General features: G+C 40.8%; 1 protein-coding gene across 4 annotated transcripts in view; it reads right to left on the bottom strand.

Moving 5' to 3' along the window:
* Positions 1-24,144, bottom strand: part of CALD1 (caldesmon 1) — a 170,521-nt gene that overhangs the window by 104,646 nt on the left and 41,731 nt on the right. For all 4 annotated transcript variants that reach the window (XM_054692688.1, XM_037513589.2, XM_054692690.1 and 1 more), the window contains exon 2: positions 4,168-4,259. The gene's annotated coding sequence lies outside the window, so the exon portion shown is untranslated. The remainder of the gene's footprint in view (positions 1-4,167; positions 4,260-24,144) is intronic.

The raw sequence follows: 24,144 nt of genomic DNA, 5'->3' as shown, positions 1-24,144 counted from the left end.
GGAGAAAATGCTTTCAGAAGAGCTTCTTCCCTTCGGTCCCCCCTAAGTGTGTACCCACTCTCCCTGTATCCTCTGGATAGGATACTTACACTTCTCCCCAAACTCAGGATGCCCCATTCCATGATATATCATTTTTTGGTCCTTAAATAACAGGATTCAATATTAATGTTGGCCTCCTCCATCCCTTTTTAACCAAGTGCTTCCAGCCAAAGATATTAAACTAGTCAACCATTCCTTTCCCCTGTCAGAGAAACAGCCAACATCCTGAAATCACAGCTCATTTATACCACATTGGCGTGAATATTCAGACTCCATTTGTCTCCAGCTCTTAAAGGCTGGTGTGAGAGTGAATGATAGGCATTTTGTTTTGAATTAGCAAAAAAATTTAAAAAAGGAAGAAGAAAAAAAAACTCAAGTAATAAATTTGGCCTAAAATATCTGTTTAAGGGAATGCGGCTCTGCCTTTTCCTCTGGTAAAAGTCATTAAAAAAAAAAATCTAGATTTCATTTGGCATTAAGTTGGTGCTGGGATACAGAGAATAGTAGGAAGGAAAACGTCTCAGATTTTTCTCCCAGATTCAGTGTTTGTTCTATTTAGATCCTCTCTGAGTCCTGGGCACTGCAAGGCGTTCACAGCTTCGTTTTGTTGAACACCCCAAAGTTGAGTTAGGAAGCAGTTGAGTCTGTGACTTTGAACTGTACAAATCCTATCACGGCTGAACCTCCAGGTAAGATTTTTGATAATTTTGGTTGAAAGCCAAATGGCACAATCATTCTTTCTCTCTTTACTGAAATATTAAGGCATGTTTATTACAACGAAAGGCTGGGAAGGTGTTCTAGGCAAGTGCTCCTGGCACCACTGTTTTTCTCTGCTGCCTCCCATCTTGCTTGTCCCCTGGCACAAGCTCTGTGTCTGCCTCCTCTGTGCTAGGCAGGCACGTGAGCTTCCATGGAGGTGCCCCTGAGGCCGGGTACAATCCCCTGGCCAGGGAAACTCCATCATTGATCAAAGTTGCAAAATCTGTAGGTGGTGACACTGCGATATACTTTGATCTCCTTCTCATGAAGGTTTCCACAAAGTTGGGCACTCGTGTTCCCTATGCCCCACAGTCGCTGACCAAATTTGAGCTCATCAGGCATTTTTCTCCTTATACCCCACGACAAGGACCTGAGAACAGGTGAGTGGGTGGGTGAGACTCTTAGGGAGAGAACTGGATTCAAGACCTTCTCACATATAAAGTAGAACTTTCTGCATGAAGAAAGACTCCTTCAGTTCCTGCTGGCACAGGGTGGGCACACTTGATAGGAGACTGAACAGTGGTCAGGATTCCAGGGAGGTTCATTCCACAAAATTCAAGAAAAGAGGAAGAAAATAAAAACCCTTCTCTTTCCACTCCATCTGGAGCTTCGACTGACTTCAAAAATATTGGCCCACAGTGGTTATAAAATCTCCCATTTATACTGTTTTAAAACAAGGGCAAAGCCTGCTAGGTGCTTACAACTCAAAGAACTTCTTTTACATGCTCATAGGAAAATCATCTTTCTCTCCATGCCCTATAGCGGACTAAAATTAATGAAACACAGTCGGGAGACACCTATGCTGGCCACTGGCCACCATTCATTGAAACACCCCAACTAGGCCATTCATGGATCACAGACCTGTTTCCAAGCTCCAACATTCCTCCTTTCTCATTTCATTTAAATAGGTATTTCAGTAAAAATCACTGACTCGGGTGTTACTGACATTTTGGGTAGCTGCGTGAAAATTGGCATCTTTTTCCTGGCTACTCAGAGAACATCGGGAGTGTGGAAATGGGTGCTTGAAGAGAGCTGGTGTCTCAAAGTTCATTTAAAAAAAAAACGGATGGGAGTATGCAGAGAAGAGGGAGGAAGCTTCCAGACTCCTGTCAGCTTCTTCTGTGAATACTTGAATACTCTGGGAATTTGAAGATCAAGGAGTTCTAGTAAAGAAAGAACCATGGTGGGGGTGGGGGCAGTAGGGCCTGGCAGAGGGAGGGAGGGAGGGAGAGAGAGAGAGAGAGAGAGAGAGAGAGAGAGAGAGAGAGAGAGAGAGAGAGAGAGAGGCAACATAAAGTAAAAGAAATAATACTTTAGAAAATGAAAGAAAGAGAAATAAACAAATACCTTTCCCTCTTTTATTTGCGTCACAGTAACAGGAACAATTAGAGCGATCCAGTGCTGGGGTAAACAAGGCACTGTTAGCGATCACATTGATGGTGGGGCCCAGAAAAACTTCTCATGGGTCATCTCAACCCATGGCCGGCTCTTCCATGCTCTGTGCTCCTGGAGTTAGCTAATGCGGGCATGTTTGGGCAGGACAAGCCCCATGCGAATGGTTTGGGGCATAGCTCCCAAAGGAGTGGATGAAGACAAAATAAAACAAGACCAAAAACATAGGAAGAGAGAGAAACAGATCAACACACACACTGGCTAATGCCCATGCTCTCACACCCCCTTGTGGGACGATCGCCTCCTGCTATTTACTAGCAAAACTTTCCACATGCAGTTTCTGGGGATAAATTATAGCCACTGCTCTCCTTCCACAATGTCTTTCTGGGTGGTATCATCCAATGTCATGGTTTTAATACCCAAGTAGAGGCTATGGCTGAGCCTCCATCTCCTTTCCTCATCTGAGCTTCAGACTTGGATGTGCATTGTGTTTTGGACAATGGCCTTGGTCATCCCTCATGACCAGTAAGTCCCAGTCTAAACTCATTGTCCACCCCCTTGGTTCCCTAATATTCTTCTTGTTGAAGAGAGACCATATCTGGGGCAGGCTCATGCTATTCACTGTCTCCTTCCTCATGGAAGAGAGTAGTAATTCTCTTACCACCAAGTAATCATATCATTCTTCCAGCCCCTCTCTCCTGTCTTGACTTATTGCCATCTGTTTGGGGATCGTCAGTGAGGAGGAGAAAGCGCCACTAATAATCACCACATGGAGATCATTTGAAAGCCAATAAATTGTAGGTTCAGAGGCTGCCTCTAATCATCTTTTCACTCATCATCATGCATTCATTCAGTCGTTGAGTAAGTACTAGAAGTGTTACTCTATACAAGTCTCCTCCAGTACTGTGAGAGATAGAAAAGGCACACTCCTCCATGTCAAAAAGGTTATATTACAGGGAAATGATGTTGTAGACAAGAATTACAACACACCACTGAAACACCCACTGTTCTGCAAGCGATGTAAAATGCTAAGGGAGTTTAGGAGAGAAGAATCAGATTGAAGTCTGTAGACAATTAAGTAGAAATCAACATAGTAGAGGGGAAAATGATAATGGGGAATTTGGACTGAATTATGTTCCCCTCAAATTCATATGTTGAAGTCCTAACCCCCCAGCACTGCAGAACTGGAGATCAGGCCTTTAATGGGATGATGAAATTAAATGAGGCTATTAGGGTGGGCTTGACTCCTATATGACTGGTTTCTTAAAAGCAATGGAAAAGAGAGAGAGAGAGAGAGAGAGAGAGAGAGAGAGAGAGAGAGAACCACATGCAGACATAGGGAAAAGATGAGCTTGTGCAAGACAAGGAGAGAGACCATAGAAGAAACCAGACCTGTTGACATCTTTTAACTGCCAAAGCTACAAGAAAAGAAATCCATCATTTAAGCCACACAGTCTGTGGTACTTTGTTAAGGCAACCCTACCAAATGAATTCAGGGTACAGATGACATGACCTTGAAACAATAATTGCCTGACACAGTCATGCAAAAGTCGTGAAATCCTTTTCTCCCTATGTGTCAGCCTCAGCTCACAAGGGAAGTTTCTTTCAGTTTCCCTATCTGTCTTCTGAAATCCCCTCTTTAGGCTCCCTGGATAGTCCTTCTGGTAAAGTTCTCCTCCAGGTGGGTTGGGTTTCTTAAAAGGGGGGCTCTGTTTTGCTCCTCATACTGCTAGTGTTTGTGCAAATAGGAAAAGAAGCAAAAAATTATATTATAAAGCAGGGAAAAATAATTCCTTCCAAATTCGGTAGATTACTCCACTGTTAAGTAGACTATGAGAAGCCCAACAAAGAGACTGGTTTCTCGCATGCATCTCTAGGTGTAAGAATTTAGAAAATCAGGGAGAGAACTGTATAATTGCAAAGAACACAGTCCTGCTCCTCACCCCCCCTCCCTCCAGGCACAGAAACTCTACTCACAGGGATGCAATCAGATGTCTTCTGAGCCTTCTCAGCAATCACCAATTCCTGCAGAATTTGATTGGATGGTCTTGAAATGATCTAAGGATAACCTGGCATAAAAGGAGGGTGGAAACATTAGTTAAATGGAATGGATATATTTAAAATATATTTTTAAAATATTATTTTCTACTCAGGTACTGCTGACAGTTAGGGCCTTATAGGGAAAATAAGGCATAGGTATAAATAGATTTTGTGCATTGGTTTTCGAAAAAGAACAAAAAATTTTTATAGATTCACCTTCTAACATCCTCTAAATAATGGGATAGAGATGGTGGTATAGTTAAGGCAAACAAGGAACCCAAATGCCAAAAATCATATTCAAGGACAACTTTTCTCTAAGCTCATCTCCTCAAGCCTTCTAAACTTCAGACTCAAAGACCCTTTAGCCCCTTTGCTTTGTCCAAAGTCTTCTGCTGTTGATGGTTAGGAACTTAACTAATTGGTACAAGGAGGCTCTGGAGGTTTACAAATAATCACAGAAATGTACTAGCCGATAATCCAGAGTTAACTCTCTTGCACTTGAAACTCAGCAATAAATATTAAACATTAAAAGGATCAAGGAATAATAGCTGTGATAGGAAATCACCATCACAGCCCTAAATCTACCCCAAGATGATGCTACAAGAGACGCCAATGAGTGTAGTGTGGGACACGCAACCTTAGGCATTTAATGTTTTCATTTAGTAGAATAATGTGTCTTAAGTGCCCTGAATGATAAGACTTGCTTTCCTCTATGCCCACCCTGGGCATTTGGCATTGGAAGGAAACAAGCTTACAGAGGTTAAAGGACTGACTTGGAAGTGCATTCCAAATTCCCATTTCAGGTTTCACAGGTAAAACAAAACAACAGAAACCTACCTACCATGTTATCTGTGGTTCCTTCCATTTGAAGAAAGCTGGCTTGCAAACTAGGTATGGGGAACCTTGAGGGGGTCATAAATTAGTTGGTAACACCAGGTGCCACCCACTTCCTTATTCTTCAGCAATCATGCAGGCTGCCTTTTGCTCCCATCCCATCTCTGCCTCCTCATCCCAAATGGATGCCTCTAGTCACCTCAGCATCTAGTCTACCTTGCTCAGCATCTGGGGATGTGGCTCCTGACCTGAGGGAGCTTAACATCTTTGCAGTGATACACTTGATCTTAGCCAAAAGGCTGAGAAGTGATCATCTTTGCAGTGATAAAAACATAATTACACTTCTAGGTTACAGAGCCAGTAAGTAATAAAAGGCCCAAGTCCCATTTAAATTCTTTTCCTTCTACTGAGGGCCAAACCTTAGAGGTCTTTTCTATAGATCTGAGGATAGGGATGGGGGGGCATCTATGAGCCATCTCCTTTCTGCCTGGAAAATTTTCCTAGACTTGGTACATTATCTGGTTTCTTTTAGCTCCTGCCAGCACATAGTAGGGCATTAAGAAATGATTGTTGAATGAATGAAGAGAATCCAGGGATGGGTTTCAGTGTGTGTGTGTGTGTGTGTGTGTGTGTGCACGCACACGTGCACGCGCATTTGTTAGCATTGTGAACGCCCTGAAACTGAATCAAATTTGTGTGTGTGTCAGCTTTCACTGATTTTTCTTTAAAGATTTATTTATTTATTTAATCATAAAAGTACTGGTGTATAAGCCAGAGGTGCGGGGGGTGAGAGGATTCACCAGAGACAGAGTGGGGAGCAGAACAGGCAAATCTACTGAAATACACTGCTGAGGGGAGCAGCGGGTGAGACAGGAGAGGTCTGCTGCACCATGTGGTAGCTCCCTGACCAGGGATCAAATGCATACTGCAGTGGCTGGCAATAGCGCTGAGACTTTAGCCCCTACGCCACCAGGAAGCCATGGCTTTCATTGATTTTTTTGAAAGAAATCTCTGCTCCTTCTTCCCTCTCCCCAAATTAAGAACCATTTGCTAAGTGATTATCAGGATATTAGAGTATGGAGTTTAGATGAGAACAAATTACAAAGAGTGTGTTCCTATGATTGAATTTATAAACAAATATGGGTTGAGTACTTACTGTGTGCAGGGACATATTGGAAATACCTCAATGAGCAAATGGCCATGGTACTTGTGGGGAGCTGTTCCCCTAGAACAGAATTCTGGTTGCATGTTAGAATCTTTGGGGGTGGGGGTTGTGGGAAGCATTTTAAAAAATAGCATATGGGATACAAAGAGGGGGCCAGGAATGTGCACTTAACAAAAACTTCCTTGCAATGAGAGGCTGGGGGAGATGATAGTATCCACCCCTCATGGGCCTACCCTCCTTAAGCCCCAGTTTTCAATGAAGACCTAGGAGACTGAAGAAAGCAAGATGTTACTCAAATGGGTTTTTTTTAAATAAATTTTATTTTTATATTCCCCATACAACTGAAACCCCCTTATTTTGACCCTAATCCCTCCCCTCCCACCCCCCACCCCCCATAGAGTGTCTCTGGTTCATAGTTTTTTGTTGATTTTGATTTTCACTTTCTTATAGTTATTCATTTTCCTGGTCCCTTATTTAAGTTTTCTAGATTCCTGCTATGAGTGAGGCCATCCGGTATTTTTCTTTTTCTTTCTGGCTTATTTTGCTGAGCATGATCCCTTCCAGCGCCATCCATGTTGCTGCAAATTGCATGTGTTTATCTTTTTTGAATGCTGAGTAATATTCCATGGTGTATATTTACCACATCTTCTTGATCCAGTCATCTATTTTTGGGCATTTGGGCTGTTTCCAAAGCTTAGCTATTGTAAACAGTGCTGCTATAAACATAGGGGTGCAGGTGCTCTTTGGAATGGATGTTTCTGTGTCCTTCGGGTAAATCCCTAGGAATGGAATTGCTGGATCATATGGAAGCTCTATGTTTAGTAGGTCCAGAAATCTCCACAATGAACATACCATCCTCTTCCCCCCCAACCCCTTGGTATCCATTAGAAAATGGTTTCTTTCTATGAACACTTGTAGGAATTTTAAAGTAGAATTTTAAGTTTTGCAAATATGTCCTGGTCTTGTTTTCTAGGAAGGTGCTGGTTCCTCTTCCTCATACTACTTTAACTCAAGGTCTCCAGGAGGATTCGACATTGATTGAAAGACATCTTTGCAATCCAATATCTATTGAGAAAAAAAATTCACAGTTCCTTCCCTAAATCCTCTGGTAGAATCTGTATTTATCTGCCCAGTTTCCCTTTACCTGCTTCCAGTGCCCTATGTATCTTCATCAAAAAATTTGGGATTGCATAAAAAAAAATAGAGGCAGCAGATGCCACCACTGGAAAAAGATGTTTTCAGCCTACAGAGTCTGCATGTGTTCATGAGCCATCTTGGAAGTGAGACCAAGATAGAAAGGCTTTCAAGAGAAATCGTGAAGTGAGTGGCAGGAATGGAGTTTGTCTTCAGATAGATTTTCTATTTTCAGACTTAGGGTTGAGGGATCAGAGAGCAGATGAAACTCATTCTGGGTTTTCAGATCTTTCTTTCCTGTCAGTTACCTTAACCCCCTCAACAGGATGCCTGGGTGAACCGCTGCTCTCTGGATTCCTCTAAGCCTCTTCCTCCAATGCCCCACACATAGATTCTGGCTGACCTGGCTCAGAAGCAGTTGCTGAAATTCCCTGCAGGCAAAACTGAGTCCAAACCAGAAGTGGTGAAGAAGGAATTGGCAGAGGGCGGAGGGAAGGGAGAGAGATTGTACATGCCGGGCTGTGTCAGCAATGGAGTCCATCTTCCTTCCACAAGTCCTCGCAGTAGGTGGCCAACAGCCAGAAGCTATTTATTGCTCCTTTGATTTAACTATCTGCTCAGGAATGTGGGGACATTTGGGTTTTATATGAAAGTATCCACTGAGGGAGAATCAAGGTGTCTTTCAACCAATGTCTAATCCTCCTGGAGACCTTGAGTTAAAGTTGTATGAGGAAGAGGAACCAGCACCTTCTAGAAAACAGGACCAGGACATATTTGCAAAACTTAAAATTCTACTTTAAAATTCCCACAAGTGTTCGCAGAAAGAAACCATTTTCTAATGGATACCAAGGGGTTGGGGGGAAGAGGAGGGTTTCAATGGCAATTTATCATCACAGGGAGCTGTTGCAAGAGTTAAATTAGGAATCCTTTATAAAAATAAATAACTTTAGACAGCCAGCAAAAATAGCCACATTTCAATTACTGTCAAATTGTACCTTCTACGGTTGAATTAGGACTCCTTGCTTTTAGCATTAATATCTATATTAAAAAATCCTTCCATGACTCTTTTATTACATGCTCTTTTTTCATCATGGAGGTAATTAATACTGTGTATTATGGGCTTTTGGTGCAGGACCCTGCGCTCAGTCAGCACAATGCACACATCATTCTCATTTGATCCCTATGAAAATGGAGCAAATATGTATTCTTATCTTAGGCTAATGGAAGTTTGTAGTGTTCAAGTCAAGTGTTCAAGTTCAAGTGTTCATTTGCCTAAATTGACCCAGCAGTTAGAAGTGAAGCACATATTCAAACCAAGGGGCTGATCCAGCCCCACAGGTGTCCTGGAAGGACACACGGTCCATTCAGCATCACTGAGGCACCACTCTGAGCCAGGATGGGCACCCAGAGATGAGCAAGGATGGACCCCACAGAGGTGCCATTCTGGTGGGGCAAAGACCACAAGCTTGTGTCTGACAATGAGTAAACAAAGTGGTGTGATGTAATAGAGGGGTACTGGGGGGCCCCCATGGGCCGGATGGTGAGCAATGGTCTCTCCAAAGAGGACATCTAGGCTGAAAATACACTTCTAGGAAGGAGTCCCCCATGTGAAGAATGTTCCAGGAAGAGCCCTTGAAAGTCTTGGCATGAGGTCGAGGCTTTGATGTCATGACATGTGTGCCATGATCATGAAACTCCTCCAAATTGTTTGGTGCATGTGGATTCAGGCTTATTTCTCCTTTAGCAGAATACACACTTGCTGAACAGAGGGACTTAAAAAATATATATTTTTTTGTGGGACCCTCACCGGCAGCCGGGGAACGAACCGGCGCTACAGAGGCTCCGGGTAGCCTCGCACCCCAGCGTTCAACCATTGCGCCACCAGGGGAGGCCCTAGGGACTTAAAATATTATCCTCCAAGTACTGCCTTTGCCAGAAAGCATGGCAGTGGCAGGGGGCTGGTTATCTGTCCCTGCTCAGAGAGGAATGTACCAGGCATGAACACAGTCATCTATTCCCAGAACAATGGCAGCCCCCGGTACCTGCTCTTACTTGGTAAACATGAACAGAACCGCCTTCTATGGGTTTAAGTGAGCTCTTCTAGGTCTTGTACACAGGAGGACAAGGCAGACTATTTCTTAATAATAGATAGAAAAATGAAAAGCTACAGGACATGATCCTTGGAATGGGAAAGGAATGGCAAGTAGCTATTTCAGTCTTTGTTGGCAGGAAGTCACATAATTTGTGGGGATGGAAATTAAAATATTTAAAAATAGTTCTATGTTTTTAGGCAGAATGAGCCAGAAACAATAAAACATTAATAATTGTCTCTTGTGAATTGTTTCTGTTTTACATTTATAGTTGAATATGGGAGCAAGGAGTATTTTAGAAGGGAAGAAATATGTAATCTTAGGGAATTTGGGTCACTTAAATAAATACTAATGAGTGAATTGAACTTGACCAAGTCATTTAACCACTCTTGGCCCCTCAGTTCTTTCATTTGTAACATGAAGCATTTGGACTACATTATTAAATCTCTCCAACTCAGATGCTTTATGTATAGTTTTATAATCTTTTAAGGAAAAAAATGTATTGAGTATACCTCAATATCTGTGAATGCCCTGGTTATGAACCAAGTTCATCATCTACAGCATCTAACAGGACACTTGAGAAATATACAGTTTTCCAGGAACCACGTAGCCCTGCCTCTTTGCCATCATATCTAAGAGTTGAGTTTATTTTATAGCTTCAAGAGAGATGGCAATGCATCACATGAAGATATCTATAGTTTAATGAATGCCTACTAAGTGCAAGGTGCTTGCTCTTTATTATCTCATTTAATCTTCAAAAGAAAACTGTGAAAGTAGTTGTCTTCATTATTCCCATTTCAAAGTAAGGCTAGAGATGTACATTCACTGTCACAACCTTAAAAAGTAGCAGACTTGGAATTGCACCCAGATATGTTTTACAGAGAGCTCTTCTCATGACAAGCACTTGCAGGAGAAAGGACAAGAGGACATAAGAATATGAGACCAAGCAGAGTGTTTCTGAAAAGTTCAGAGAAGTTTTCTGTAGTTTTATGGAGCTGGGTAGGAAAAATTTAGCATTGAAGAAGGAAGAATCATTTTGGAATTGATAGAGCTGTTCAGTAGGCTAATTGTGGTGAGTGTTATACAACTATATGCACCTTCCCAAGTTTATGGAACTGTGCACTAAAATGAATATATCTTATATAGTAAATTATGCTTTGATAAAAAAATAGAAGCAGGAAGAAAAAGAAGAACAAAGGGTCTAGGATACAATCTGTTAGGACCTTTGGAGAAAAGTCAAACCAGAGGTTAATGGAATCAGACAAAATGGCTGACAAGTTTCAAATCACTTCAGCCTTAATTCAACCAAAAAGAACTTCCTCAGCTCTACCAAACTGCCAGAAAATAGGGTAGCCTGATCTGAAAGGAAGCAACCACTTAGCATTTCAACTGGATATCAGTATAGAAAAAAAAGAAAATCAATTTCTGTTTAACATCATACTCCCACCTCTAATTCTTGGGCTAGGCAAAGATTTTGTAAATGGGATGTAAAAATCATTAATCACGAAGAAAAAAAAATTGCTCAGTTATGCCACATTCAAATTAAGAAGCAAAGAGAGTGAAAAGGCAAGTCATAGATTTCAACAGATACTGAAAAGCTATTAAAAGAGATTTTAAAGTGACCAATATGCTGATGAAAAAGTGCTCAATCTCAGTAATCATTAGAAAATTTCAAATTAAAACCATACACACAGTAGAATAGTTAGAATTAAAAAGACCAATAATATCCAAGTATTGATGAGTAACTGGGACTCTTATGCATTGCTATGGGTTGGCATAATCACTTAGCAAAAATATCCTGTGATCCAGAGACTGTACTGTTGGGTCTACACACAGCAAAGATTATGCCTATGTTCACCAGAAAACATGAACTAGAATGCTCTTAGCAGCATTACTCATAATAGCCACAAACTGGAAGTCATCTCGATGTCTAGCTGTCAAAAAATGGATCCGTAGTGATAGGCAAACAATAAAACACAGCTTAGCTGTTAGAATGAGCCATGTATTGCTCAAGCAATGAATTTTGGAAACATAATGTTAAATAACCAAAGTCAGACAGCAAAGAAAAAAATCCTGTAGGATCCCATTAATATAAAATTCAGAAACAGATTAAATGACTACTTGGTGTTAGAAATCAGAAAGATGGTTATCCAGGGCAGTGGTGGTGGGAACAAGGCAGTGTTTGCAGTGTTCTGTTTCCTGACCTCTCAAGGAAAATAACATCATTTACCACTTTGATTGGCTATCCCCATGGAAGAAAAGAAACCAAATCTTGACTTGCCGTTAACATCACACTCCACCCCCAATTCTAGATCCATGCTGGAGCAATGGAGGGTGCTGACTACACCATGGAATTTATTTTGCAAACATTGATCACGCTGTACAATCAACACTTGAACATTTTCTGTATGTTATGTCTCAATAAAAAGACTATTTTTATAATATGTCAACAGGAAAAATCTGGAAAGATGGCAGCTAAAGGGAATTTACAAGCTCGATATACATAAATCGTGAGAGTTCAATCTCTCTGGTCATATATTAGACCAGTAGGAAAATCAAATAACAAACAGAAAGACAAACAACGAGAGAAAACAAGAAGGTAATACAAATCAACGTACTCTGGAGGGGAAAATTGTATTTGGGAAGGCTGGGATCAATTTGGCCAGTTATTTCTAAATTAAAAGTCAACACTGGATTGTTTACCAATGACTTAGTGAACTTTCTACTTATATATTTTGGCTTACTGTATCTTAGAAGGGAAATATTGAATGTTTTTAAAGTGACCCATACCAAAGCGATTCAAATGTAATGACTACTTATCTCAAGATGCTGGGGAACTTCACAGCCTGCCCAGCTCCTCAATTACTAAGCAAGAGGCTTTTCCTTTTCCCTTTCAACCACCACCTTCCAATGGAGGGTGCAGAATACACCATGGTATTTATTTTGCAACCACTGATCATGCTGTACAATCATCACTTGTGCATTTTTTGTATGTTATGTCTTCCCCAGTCTGTTTCTAGTAGCTCATAGGTGCTGCAGGACCTTATGTTTTCTCTTTAGTTTTCAAAATCATGTTTCAATTTAAGTATTGCTTGTGTATCTTGAGTAACATTGGTATATATTTGGCTTCTTTGTAAATTTTTATGTCTGTGCAAGAATCTCTCAATTTTCTTGGGGTACAGTTGTCATGTTACTATGGAATTGTCCATATGAACAGATATTTGTATAAATGGCAGATAAGGGGGACGAGGTGTATTAGTATGATGTTATGTTAGGAATTTAGCTATCAGGCAAGCTAAATAAAATTGTTCTTTGAACTCAAGAAAAGCTCAATTATTCGGTGAAAGTAAGGATTCTCTTAGCATTCTGCAATAAGCAGATTCACTGGATCATTGACAAAGTTTTAACCTATAGAGTGGGTGACACAGATCTCTCCCCTGAAAGCAGCATGGAATTGTGGGAGAAGATGGGCTGTGGGGTCACAAAGAACACTACACTTAATAGAGGGATGCCCTTAGGGAATTTCTTTATTGGATATCAATTATTTCAATTTTGAAATGAGGATAATAATAAATGCTTTGACTCTGTGTCTCCTGTAGTATTTTGCTCATGCCAATGTAGTTGCATTGCCATGGTGAAATTTCATTCAATGAGTGTAGATTTCTTCCTGGCAAGAACATGGTCTTATCAATAACTTTATCATAATCATTTATCATGGTCCTTGGCATATGTCACATATTCCATGAAGACTTATTGGGTGAGTGAATGAATAACATATAAACCACCTACTGCTGCACCTAGAATGCTATAAGCCCCCAGGGAACATTAGCTCCTTTCTCTTCTTCCTTCTTTATTATTCTGTATCTGGAAAATAGAATGAGTCAACCTTAAACTTATTAACTGTTGACATCTCTGAAAGGACAAGAGCCATATCATTTATCTACAGAAATTAGCACAGCTTCAGCCATAAAAAATAAGTTTAATCATTGTCAGTTTAATGAAATCAACCCTTTTTAATTCCAGCAGACTCTGAATTTATTGACATATCATCAATGAAGTTGCTCTTTCATCAAGCAATGGCATGATTTAATCAATTCAGCCAACTCAGTGGAAAAATTTAAGCACATTTTATTGATTTAGTGAATGGCTATTCACAGTCCTATTATATCATCTGTAACTGTTTGTTTAAAATATTCTTTAATCTTTTCCTAATGTTGGTTTTGACTACTGGTTGAAATTTAAGTAACTCAGGACAGAGTTGTATGTTGTATTTTTTTATGGGTAGTTGCTTAAGATGAGCAAAGTGGAATAATCCTAGTCCTTTTCTCCATCTTCTAACCAGCCAGAGTTTGTCACCTCTCCCCTTGTGCTGAGACCTAATCCAGAGTTTTGAGCTCAGCAGTGTGATGCCCTCTGACATGGCAGGTCTGGACAGTGGAGGGCTCAGGGCTCAAGTCAGAACCAAGAATCACCTTGTTCTACCCCAGCAAGAAAAGATGAAGTCATCAGTGTGCATAGTTCTGAAAAGATTCACTGGTAGATGTCATCCCTCAGCATTCTTAAGAAAGTCAGACTCTGTTTTTAGAAATTATCTGCACATCCAATGAAAGAGGAGCCAGTGAGGGCCCTGCAAGTCTGTGGATGAAATACAGAGGCCTTTGCACAGAAATCTAGTAGAAGATCACCCTGATTCAGTCTGTGCATCAGTACCCAACTGGTTTGTTATTGTCTTGGAAACTGTGAACATCAGCAAACACAGTAAAATAACAATGCACAGGGGACCATTTTGTGCCTAGGGCCCTGGGAAGGGGCAGTGGAATTTCTCTGATCAGTCTCCTTTTGACTTTTCCCATAGACCTCATTTCTGCACTGAAATTTCTGGAATGCTTGCTAGGGACAAAGTGATTGGTCCACAGGGTCATTACACTTCTATCACCAATGAGATCAGTCACTTGCGGACTGATTTCCAAGTGACTAGTGGTATCACAGTTGGATTAAGACTACAAGTTTACTTGTATAAATTAAAATAATAATAATAAATAAATCTTTAAAAAAAAAAGTGGGGGGCCTCCCCGGTGACGTAGTAGATTGAGCACAGCGCTGTGAAGCTGTCTGCGGCCTCTGCAGCGTAGGTTTGATTCCCGGCCGGCCAGGAAGATACCCACATGGCCATGCAGATCTCTCCTGTCTTTCCCGCTGCTCCCTTCAGCAGTGTCTTTGGTCTGTCTGCCTGTTCTGTTCCCCACTCTGTCTCTGGCGAATTCTCTCGCCCTCCCGCGTCTCTGGCCTGCACCCCAGCTCTTGTATAAATAAAAAATAAATAAATCCTTTTTTAAAAAGACTACAAGTATATAGCACTTTTACAGTAAACAGAACTTTCACATCCTTTTCCTCAAATGCTTCTCATGGTAATACTGGAAGACAGTAAGACAACTATTGTTTGCAACATTTAATAAATGGGCTATAAAAAGACCTAGTGAAGTGAAAGCGTATACCCAAGCCCTCTCAGCAGTGGTAGGTAGATCTGGGTCTCCAAATCTGTTCTCTTTGCAGAAACTATTCTGCCTCTATTTGTTTAAAAAACAAAACAAGACAAAATAAAACCAAAGTTCATTTAGCAGGAGCAGGTTATTTTTTAACTCTAGAACATATCAGTTGCTGTGCTTTGTTTTTAGAAACCAGATCAACCCAATGTTTGTTTCCCAACTGCTATCATGGGCAAAAAAATTTTCAAATGACAGTCTCAAGAACTGATTCACTGTGGGTCTTGTGATTTGGCCTGCCTGCCATAATAACATAGGGAGAGAGTGTAATGAGCCATAAATCCTTCAAGCTATTGTCCTCATCTCAAAGTACTTGAACATCAACATAGATCTGTCAAGCTAGGGTGGACTCATTGACTGAAGAAAGAAATGTGGACTATACGTTCAGTGGAATATTACTCAGCTATTAAAAAAGATGAAATATTGCCTTTTGTAACAACATAAATAGAGCTGGAGGTGATTAAGTGAAATAAATAGGAAACTGAAAAATAATTATCAAATAGTTTATCTCATATGTAGACTATAAATAACCAAAGCAAATAAACTTACAAATCACAAAAAAAAGCCCAACTCTTGGACTCTGAAAAATAATAATGTTTACCAGAAGAGTGGTAAACTCTGAAACAGAAGGAAAGGGTTGAGCGTGTCAACCTGATAACTGGAATGATGCTAGGACTTTGGGGCAGGTGAGATGAAGCTTATACACACATAGAAGTCAAGACGGACCCCTGAAATTTATATATTATTGTAAATCAATGACACTTTATTAAAAAAATAACATGTATGTTGGCCCAGCACAGCAGCTTTCCATATGGAGTCTCAATCAGAGTGTTATTACTGGTGAGATGTGTTATTGGAAATTCAAGGTTCCATATGATTTACTGTTTAAAACATTAGGAAGGACTCAAGGTTGTCCCTGTAAACTTGACTCTCCCTCAACTGCATTCTAGGACTCTTTCTCCAGTGGAAGAAAAAGCTTAGTTCTGTGTGTTCCCCTGAGTGGGTCTTTCCTTAAATATCATTCTTCACATTTGTCACACAGAGAAAAAATAATTGAGATTTTTCTTTCTTATTTTTTCTACCTCATGAGACGAAAATTCAGGCTCATTTTGGGATTCTATTTCCAGTTACTAAATAGATGTTGCTAAGGACAAAACAGGGGTGGAGAGAAACAAGATTCCTGCTTCACAGAACTAGAGGGAAAATAAAAAGTAACTCTGTGTTCCTTTGTTCTTTTTTTTAACTTGAGTTAAAAAAACATTTTATTGTAAGAACTTTTAACATATGATCTACCCTTTTAGGGTCTTACTCACTTCTGTACCTCCAGTGCCTAGCATAGTGCTGAGCACATATTATTTCTCAACAAATACGTTAAGGAATAAATAGATGACATCCTAGATGCTCACAGATTTTCATGATTAAATATTGATTCATTAACCAGTTTCTTTCCTTGGACCAGACCAGATGTAGAGTGGACAATCAGAATCTCACTGAGAGTTGGTACTGACATTTTTATTGGATGGTTGATGGTGAGGTGGACAATATATCAGCTTCAAACAATTAGGGCCACAGACTTGAACGCAGACTAGTTTTCAAAATATTTGTGTTACTAACCAAATGGGCTGAAGATACAGATGAGTCCAAGAAATTCACTTCCACATTGAAGACAATAATTCAAGCTGAATATTTCATAACAAATTTATCTCCATATGATAGCATTTTAAACACAGCGATCAATCAGTACTTCTATTCATATGCCAACAAAAATAATAACAGAAACCTCATGAGGTTCCATGTTCATCACTAAGTCGATTGAATTAATTAAAAAAGATGAATTCAATAAAACCTTTGTCACCAAATAACTATCAGTAGCCATCTACCTCTCTTTTGAATGACAATTCTGACTTTCTGCAGACATAAATATAGGTGGATAGAACTGATGCACGAACCGTAACACGTATCTTAGAGCTAGCTAAGAAAAAGTTCTCAGATACAATTTTCAAAACAACAGGATGACTCTGATATATTATGAACATAAAAATGTGATTGTCACAAATGACTGCAAAAGAATGAAAACAAATCACTGTGAATAATTTACAACAACTAAGCTTACACACAAATGCCATCCCGAGCCTTGAATGAAGATGCAAAATATATCTTGTGAAAATACTAGGGAGTGAGAGAGGAAAATGACAGCTGGAATTTAAAGGATCAAAGCTGTACAGATACTCAGATTGGGGAATGTTTTTTCCTCTCTCTCTCTCTCATTTTCTGAAGTGGCTCCCACACAAAAAACTCTGAGATGAAAATTCTTATATTTTTAGGCTGTTTGAACTCAAAGGAGGGAAATCACAAGCAGGAGCTTGGTCAAGAACTCCATGAATGAGCAATCACAGTTTTTTACTGTTTTATATCCTCAAAGCAACACCCTCAAAACTCAACTATTTGACAGAATGAGTGAAATATGCACAGTTTTCAAAATGATTTCTTTTTTCTACCTTACTTTATTGTGAAAGATCTCTCACATATCAGATATATGAACTTGGACCTATGTCTGAATGCCAGATAGAGATAGGTTTTATTATGGTGAATATTCATTATAGAAAATTTAGAAAATATAGAAAAAAATGTAGAAAACAATTTTAACATCTTTTTAAATCCCTCCCACCCTGAACCTACTTTAAAGTTTTAATGAATTTCCTTTTTTTCTAAAGCAACATACATGATTCTATTTTAAAAGGAAATCTAATGTCATATGTTCAAAATTTCACTGATACATATTTTCCCACACCATTCGTTCAACATGATCAACGTGACATAATCATTCCATAACCCAGTCAGATCATTGGGCCTTTCCAGAAGCCTCTATTCAAATATTGTGGTTTCTCTGTTCAAATATTGTGGCCTTTTGCAAATAAAGACCTTTGTAAGACCCTACTCTCATCATGCCCCTGCCCTGCTAGAGATGGCTTCTGAGTCATTAGGATATAGATTCAGTTCTTCAGCGCCACTCATGATGCCAGCTGCAATCTGGTCCTGCCAACCTCTCCAACTTCCTCTTGGGCCATGATCTTTTGGGATCTGGTCTCACTAGCTTTCTGTCATTTCTTAGCACAAATCCTGTTATCGCAGGCCACAGAGCCTTAGGATATGCTGTTCTCTAAGACTGAAATGACTCCTCCCTCCACCTCCTTTACCTATGATACCAAGTCACTTCTCATTTGGGTAATTCTTAAGTTTTCCCTAAACTCAAAACCCACCAAGCCAAAGTTGGAATAGCATTTGCAGTTTTCCTAAACACCGATTTTTGTGTCATAGCACAAGCATAAGATGCATGTTAAGGGCGAAGGTTTACCAAATTGAAAACTGTTGTGTTAGATATACAGATTCCACATTATCCTCCTGTCTAGCTCACTGTTCTCTATCTTCATATGCAATCATGAGTTGTAATGGCATTTCTGTCTGGGTACCTATTTATTTCAATGTTTGTCCTACTGGATGGAAAGCTCCATGAAGGCATGTTTTGTTTCCCACTGATTCCTTTGTGTAACTGAGGTTAAATGGCTAGATTGCTTTCAGACCTTAAAGAGCACAAAAAGAAAAGAAGAAAGTATCTGACTTTCTCTCTGAGGCTTGAAATTGCAGATGCAGTAGTAATAACAACCTTGAGCAGATCCAAAGCACACTGGAAACTGAAAATACAGAGAAAGTAGAGGGCTACTTGGTGAGGGGTGTGTGTGGGGGGGGGGCGGGGCAGGGAGTGGAAGGCACCTTGAAAAAACCTCATCCTGGGCTACTCTGTGAGTTCGAGAGTTTGATCCCCGGCCAGGTAGCTACCCACATGGCATGGCAGACCTCTCCTGTCTCGCCTGCTGCTCCCCTCAGCAGTGTATTTCAGTCAGTCTGACTGTTCTGTTCCCCATTCTGTCTCTGGGGAGTCCCCTCACCCCCCACATCTCTGGCCTGTACCCCAGCTCTTGTATGCATAAATAAATAAATAAATCTTAAAAAAAAGAAAAGAAAAAAACTGCATTCTGGCCCTGGACCTTATTATGAAAGGTTTTTTGTGATTGGATTAAATGGAGGTTTCCCTTACCTGGTCCCATCGTCACTGTTACTATGGTATGGCTGCTTCTTTTGATCTTTGGTCCTTGTCTCCTGAATCACTTAGTTTTCTCTGTCTCCAAGAGACTGGAGACATTAAAAATTTCCAAATAGTTGTAACTCAAGAGTATAAACAACTGGGATTATCACCCTGTGACAACTATTCGTATCTCAGGTTAGCTAGGGAGAGATTCTATTGCTCTATGGCCCCCACGCCTCCACCCCATTCAGCAGCACACAGTTCCAGAAGATGAACCCATTGCTGCTCAGGAGTGAGGAATAGGATAGAGACAGAGGAAGGACGTGTCACCCATCTGGTGACCATAAGTTCCCTGTCTTTGCTCAGCTCATCCTTGCTCTGCTCTTGGTTATCTTTCCTTGCAGACAAAACCAGAAAACCAGGAAAACTGGCCGAAACCAACATGGAGGCAGAAGAAAGATAAGGGTTAAGCCACAGCCGCATTGTCACAGTGAAAAGCACGCTCACCAGGGCCAGCACAGATCTGGGCAAGACCAAACTTGGAAGAAAAAGGGATGAGAAACCCCAGCCTACTTGACACAAACTCAGAGGGGTTTCCTGGAAACCCCAGCCTACTTCTCTGAAATCCCGCCGACGCAGACCAGTTAGCCTCTCCCCTTTCTTAGTACTCCCTCATATAAGTCCCTGATTTCCCCCAGTTTGAAGAGATGGTTTTCGTGACAGCAGCCCTGATCAGACCTGATTTCCTTCGACCAACTGTTGTCTCTCCAGTTTTAGCTTATGAGCTTGCCAAGCACTTGGCAAGTAGCAAACCCCCAAACATGTAACATGTAACATCAGTGCTCTGCCTGTCCTATCGTGGTCACTCAGCAAATATGTATGAAATGAACGAGTGGACAACAGTCACCATATTTGAAAGGAGTAGCCAATGACAAAACTGATTGGGAAACTTTACAGGCTTATCTCTATTTGTGGAGAGGATTGTCATTCAAAGTTCAATGCACTGAATAAATGAATGAATAGAGGGTGAGTATTCCTTGGGTGTCAAAGCAGAATATGGAAAGTTCCAAATGAAGGGAAGACAGTTTTATAAATCACCTTAAAGGTATTTTCTCTGCTTCTACTACTTTTCATCATAAGCTGTAGCTTGAAAAAGAAATATAAATGTTTTCCATTGTATTATCTATCAATGGATCACACATTACTCCACTTGAGTCTTACAAGAACCCCATGAGATAGATAATAGTATATAATTTCCACTGGATGAACAATGAAATTAAGTGCAGTGTCTATGACTACTCAGAATGCACAGAATCAGAACTCAAATGCTGGTTTTCTGTAGAGACTAAGTAGTAAGCGCAAGAATGGCGAACTATGGATAGCTGGTGTATTTCGTTCTGATTTCCTCCCCTGCATCTCTGATTATCTTGGTTGGGCAAAAATTGATACAACTTTTCAATGAGAAGCAAACAAATACCTCACTCTTTCCAAGTCTCCCAGTTTAAAAATCTGACTTTGGTTTTAACTGCTGTTTCTAATGCTTTGGGGATCGATGAAATTTTGTTTTTCTCTCCAACCAGATTTCAAAATATACTCTGAGTCACATTTGTCTTATTCTTTTTTAAACCAGTGAGAAAAGACTCTCAAGAAAACTGCCTTGATACAGAGACCCTACTCACACACCAGCTGTGATACTGGCTCACTTCCATATAACCTAATATGGCCAAAAAAAAAAAAAAAAAAAAGTTTGCCTGGAACAGAGTGAGGATTGCCAAACTTAACAAGCTTTAGAAGGAAAGTGCCACAGAGTTTTCTGTTGAGAAGTAGTTTAATTTTAGTTCAGTTGCTCGGCTTATCTGTTCATAGGAACGAAACTGTAGCTGCGCTTCCACGTAGTAACAAAATCAGATACCTGCCCTTTTGCACAGTTACAGGCAAGGTGAGTAATTACAAGGCTGTCCCAAAGGCTCTTGGTGATAGTCCATTTAACATGTTGCCCGTTTTGTGTTATAGAAGTGGAGTGACTGAGGATACCCAATTCAGATTCTCTGGAAGGTCCTCTGAGTTTGTGTCAAAACAAATAGCTTTACTTATTTTTATTATTATTAATGAGATGACATTGATTGACAACGCTGTATATGATTTAGGGATCTGGGATCACCCCCTTCAGGTGTTGTTACCACACCACACAAACCACCAAGGCACCCCGAGTTCTCCACCACAGTCCAGTGGGCCCCTCCCCATTTAGCTTTCCCTCCTCCTGCTCCCTCTCTGGTAGCCTCAATTCCACAGATTTCCAGGGTTTGTTATTTGTTCAGAGAAAACAAATAGCTTTCAACAGAGGAGAGGATGAAGGAATGAGTCTCCTCCAGCTTCCATCTCACCTCATCATGGGCCTACCATCATCTTCCTCCAATAGCACCTCTGACTGACATTCTGGCCTCCTCTTACTCCCAGCACTCTAGTGGACTTCTCTGAAATGTCACTCCTAGTCTTGCCACAAATCTGAGAATTCTACCAGGGCTATTTCAATCATGAGGACCTGCTTGCTTCCATTCCCACAACTGTGCCCATTGTTCAGACACTCTCATGAGTTGGCATCCTCACAATTGTCATCTGAATGGACACTGACATTTGTGTTATTGTTTTGAGGCAGGAGCAAAGGTTTGTCAGTCAGACAGAACTCAGTTTGAACTCTGGACCTGCCGCTTACTGGCTGGTGACTTTTACAAATGGTTTAATTTCTTCATTAAAGTGGAGAATGTCCTCTTCGTGCTGTTATGGGAGCTAAGTGAGCATTAGCATTTGCTAAATGCTCAGCAAACATCAGCCAACTCCTATGTTCTGCTGTTATCCTCTTCCTCATCTTGGTACATTCTGCAAAATACTGTTGGATTCCTTTTCCCAACTATGTATATAGAAGTTGAAAAGGAAAAAAATGATACCCATTGACCCCTGACATTTGTCCTGGTCAATTGGGAAGGGAATATGTCTTAAAATTCAACCAAGTTAAAAAAAATTAATGGTAAAACTTTTGTTGTTTCTAGGGTGACTAAGGACATGGGCCCAGGGCAGATGATTATTTTATTTCCATAAACATCCTGTCTTTTCTTGTGGTTAAACAACAGGTTGGCAGTCCCCCCACCCTTTATCCCAAATTCACATAGAAGAGAATTAAAGTTAAGGATGAAAAGCTAATTTTTTTTTTAAAGACTTATTTTATTTATACAAGAGCTGGGGTATAGGCCAGATGCACGGGAGGGTGAGAGGATTCACCAGAGACAGAGCGGGGAACAGAACAGGCAGACTGACTGAAATATACTGCTGAGGGGAGCAGTGGGTGAGACAGGAGAGGTCTGCCGTGCCATGTGGGTTGCTCCGAGGCCTGCGGGGATCGAACCAGCACTGCAGAGGCTGCGGACAGCTTCACAGCGCTGCGCTCAATTGCCTGCGCCACCAGGGAGGCCCCAAAAGCTAATCTTTTTTTCCTCAGCCACCCCATGTTTTGGGTCAATTGTCATGGTTTCTTTTCTTTTTTAGGTCCACTGACCACCATATCTAATCTTTTTTTTTTTTAAAGATTTATTTATTTAATTATACAAGCACTGGGTACAGTCGGAAGTGCGGGAGGGTGAGAGAATTCACCAGAGCCAGAGCAGGGAGCAGAACAGGCAGACTGGCGAAATACACTGCTGAGGGGAGCAGCAGGCGGCAGGAGAGGTCTGCGTGACATGTGGGACCCGTACCCAGTGGCCGGGGATCGAACCGGTGCTGCAGAGGCTGCGGGCAGCTTTGCAACCCAGCACTGAACCGCTGCGCCACCGGGGAGGCCCCATATCTAATCTTTTATTTCAAGCTGTGATCTTGTCTGATGTACACGATATTGCCCCTCTATCACCTCAAATCATTCATCTAACTGCTTTGGAGGAACCTGGTATGAGGGAGAAGGATTGGACAGCAGATATAAGATGGTTCTAGGAGTTTGGAGTTACAGAAGAGCCCAAGTCATCCCTTCTGCTTTGTCACTTTCTTGGACAGTCAAGAAATGTTAAAGGGGGGGCCTCCCCTGGTGGTACAGCTGTTGAGTGCTGGGCTGCGAAGCTGCCTGCAGCCTCTGCAGCGCCGGTTTGATTCCCAGCTGCTGGGCCAGGGTCCCACATGGCGCGCAGACCTCTCCTGCCGCACCCACTGCTCCCCTCAGCAGTGTACTTCGGTCCTTCTGCCTATTCTGTTCCCCGCTCTGGCTCTGGTGAATTCTCTCACCCTCCCGTGCTTCTGACTGTACCCAGTGCTTGTATAAATAAATAAATAAATAAATAAATAAATAAATAAATAAATAAAGAAATAAATAAAGAAATCTTAAAAAAAAAAAAGAAAGAAATGTTAAGGGTAAATAAAGGGAAAGAGTAACCCAAGAAGAATCTGGTCACATCCAGGTTACATATGTATGTGAAATTAAGCAACATTATGAAAGTAATAGTTTAAGTAAAATATCTGTTATTATCATTGGTTTAAGTAAATCAGACAACAGCTGCTTTCTGGTGAAAAGCACTTGGCTCTGTGTTAAAAGACCCTGATTGTAAGTTCAAGTGATGCTCCGAACTAGCCCGGTGACCTTGAACAAGTCATCAGCTCTGCAGGCCTCAGTCTCAACTGTAATGGGATGAAAAATGGACTAGAAAATCCCTGCTGTTTGTTGATTTGTGGGCTGCAGTGCTCAGGAAAGGATCCCAATGGAGACTGGCTTTTAGAGAACAATTAAGATTCTGACAATTAGGAAGGAAGGGAGAGAAGCAGGAACAAAATTACTTGAGCAGCAATACACAATTCATATCCGGGGAGAACACGTTTGTGCAAGAGCCTGACTGGAAGAGGTCGGGGAGAGGGTTATATTAATTATGTCCTTGGATGTCAATTTTTTACTTAATTCTTTGGAGTAGGTAGTAGGGACTAGGAATTTTGACATAAATGGTAGTTTGGACAATTCAAAATCAGTGTATAAAATGAGTTGGAGAAAGGAAGGATTAAACTACAGGCAGAGGGCTAAGTTTGGAGATTCTTGAA

This window comes from Talpa occidentalis, unplaced genomic scaffold (genome assembly GCF_014898055.3).
Source record: "Talpa occidentalis isolate TD23 unplaced genomic scaffold, MPIMG_talOcc4v2.1, whole genome shotgun sequence".
NCBI classification, from domain to species: domain Eukaryota; kingdom Metazoa; phylum Chordata; class Mammalia; order Eulipotyphla; family Talpidae; genus Talpa; species Talpa occidentalis.
This window is presented reverse-complemented; position numbering and strand designations above follow the sequence as displayed.